Source organism: Oreochromis niloticus, linkage group LG17, assembly GCF_001858045.2.
Source record: "Oreochromis niloticus isolate F11D_XX linkage group LG17, O_niloticus_UMD_NMBU, whole genome shotgun sequence".
Classification (NCBI taxonomy): domain Eukaryota; kingdom Metazoa; phylum Chordata; class Actinopteri; order Cichliformes; family Cichlidae; genus Oreochromis; species Oreochromis niloticus.
The window spans coordinates 30106769-30109522 of NC_031981.2; the positions used below are offsets into that span (position 1 = coordinate 30106769).

Genomic DNA, 2754 nt, shown 5'->3' on the forward strand with positions numbered 1-2754 from the left:
ATCCTCTCTGGTTACTCTGGTATGAATAACTCTGAATCACTTTATGGCAAATAAACACAATATATCTGCAGAAAAGTGTGAAAGAATTCCAGATGACAAGTTTGTAGTTCAACATACAAGTGACGAACTTTGACCTTCATCAGGTTTTATTTAATTGTGTTAGACAAAATCTCATATGCTCTTCATGCAGCTGAGTACATCAAGTGTTTAAAACGGAAGCTGTGCAGGTCTGAGATGCAAACTGAGGTCCTGTTAATGCTGATATATAGTGACACAGTTACATGAGTGATTAATCCTTTTGTTTTTTTGTCTTTAACTTTATCAGTAAAGCTGCAGCCTTCACTACAGCACATGTGGTACTTTAACCTTTGTACTGTTTTCATCTGTTCATTTTGCAGTTAACATGTGAACACGTTGGATGATCTGTCTGCTGTCACTCGATGCGGCTGAGGTCTGAATCTGAGGGCAGCCCCTGTAATCACAAAGAGAACAGAACCATCAAACTCAGATATAAATTTTATCCCTCAAAATTGAAATGAAACTGATTCTTCTGTCCTCACACATTCAGGATCTTTAGTTCTTCTCTTACATTTTTTTCAGTATTACAGTACACTGCAGTACTTCAATCCATAGTTCCTGATTAATGAGGAGTTACTGAAGTACAAGCTTTTAAAAAAGATGTTACTGTCTTTACAGATGTGGCAAGAGACTGTTTGCACATTTAATATTCAGCTCTGCACAGGAGCTGAAGCCGGGTGCAGCCTGTTGCTTCTACAGTATAATACTTGTAATAAAAGTACAGTAACAGTAATTAGTGACTGAGCAGCCCGGGGTGTTTCTCTTGGTTTCTTTAGTAAATTCAGTCACCTGCACAGATTAGCTAAACGAACCCTGACAGCCGAGTGCTCATTTTAGCTAGCTAGGTCTCAGGACCTAGCTAAGGACGGTAGTTACGGATTAGCTTACAAACACGTTTAACTTACCGAAAAAGTGCAGCGGGGCCTTGGGTCCTTCTGTCAGGTAGTCCAGTTTCCTGAAGAACACCTCAGGCTGTTAGGTTAAAACACTTGGTCGTGTTTTCGTAGCGTAAACGCTGGCCCTCCTCTCAGAGCCTACACTCTATCTGCTTTTCCCGAACAGAGATACGCAAGTTTCTCCGTGACTGCAGCTGTCACTACAGTCATTGGGTGGGACGTGACAACAGCGCCACCTGCAGGAAGATTTTCTCTCTGTCTGATACCTTGTGTTCTGATACCTGACGACTTTTTTCCTGAGAACTGAGACCTGACATTTTTTTGTCTGAGACTGAGACCTGACATTTTTTTGCCTGATACCTGACGACTTTTTTCCTGAGAACTGAGACCTGACATTATTTTTGTCTGAGACTGAGACCTGACATTTTTTCCTGAGAACTGAGACCTGACATTTTTTTGTCTGATACCTGACGACTTTTTTCCTGAGAACTGAGACCTGACATTTTTTTGTTTGAGACTGAGACCTGACATTTTTTCCTGAGAACTGAGACCTGACATTTTCTTGCCTGATACCTGACGACTTTCTTCGTGAGAACTGAGACCTGACATTTTTTTGTCTGATACCTGACGACTTTTTTCCTGAGAACTGAGACCTGACATTTTTTTGTCTGAGACTGAGACCTGTAGAAATGTTTAGCTTATTTTAGAGTTTAGATATGTAGGAATGTTTAGTTTGTTTTAGAGTTTAGAAATGTGTTAAGATAGAATGTAGAATTATGGTAGAGACACTGACACTGCCCTGGATATAAATAAAGGCCTGACTGTGTCATGAACTTAGGAGTAGATCTTAGGAGACCCCCCCCCCCCCTCCCCAGTTTGAACGGTGAAGCTAAGACAGAAAGGAGTTAATGTTAAGTGGAAAGGGGCATACCTAGGTGGGGGTCTCAACATTTGTAACTTGATAACTGTGGTCTGGAAGGGAGATGGTTTTTATGGCCCGTAGGAAGAGACACACACCCACAGTGTTTTGACTGTTTCACTCACACATCCACATGCACACTCACTCACGTGCACTCACATAGACACGTGGGTACGCGCACACACAGGCACTCACGTGCTCGTGCACATAGACACAGACACAGAGTTTGCAGCACATTGTGGGGGATTTATGATGGGGTCGCTTCTATAAAGCTGGGTGTAACTAAGAAAGAGGTGGAAGATTGTTTCAGAGGGACACCGGCCTCGTCTTCCCTTCTAGGCATGCTTAAAGAATAAAGAATAAGTAAAGATGAATAAAGATTTTGTAAAAATGACTACTGGGTCCGGTGCATCTCTGGAGGCCCGAGGAATGAAAAAGAACTGGGGCGAAACTGATTTCCCAACAGACCTGACATTTTTTTATCTGATACCTGACAACTTTTTACCTGAGAACTGAGACCTGACATTTTTTTGTCTGATACCTGATAACTTTTTTCCTGAGAACTGACATTTTTTTGTCTGAGACCTGATACCTGACAACTTTTTTCCTGAGACCTGACGATGTCCTAAAATGTACACCGTATTCCTGGCTTGTGTAGCCACTAGGTAACAAAAGCGCAACACTGCCCCTAGCATCCTGCAGCACTTCTGTTGTGTTTTGTACGTGCTTTGGCGTTTGTACTTGCTTCAGAGTTTTTACTTGTTTTGGAGTTTTTACTGTTTTGGAGTTTTTACGTGTTTTGGAGTTTTGTTCGTGCTTCGGGGTTTGTACATGCTTCGGAGCTTTTACGTGTTTTGGAGT

At 41.9% G+C, this 2754-nt stretch overlaps 1 long non-coding RNA gene across 1 annotated transcript; it reads right to left on the bottom strand.

Annotated features, from left to right (window-relative positions):
- Nucleotides 1-413: 413 nt before the first annotated feature.
- Nucleotides 414-2425, bottom strand: LOC112842587 (uncharacterized). Its single transcript, XR_003214413.1, has 3 exons — nt 2413-2425; nt 984-1655; nt 414-472 (listed from the first exon to the last, which is right to left on the bottom strand). It is a non-coding gene; the product is annotated as an uncharacterized LOC112842587 (long non-coding RNA).
- Between the last annotated feature and the right edge of the window lie 329 nt (nt 2426-2754).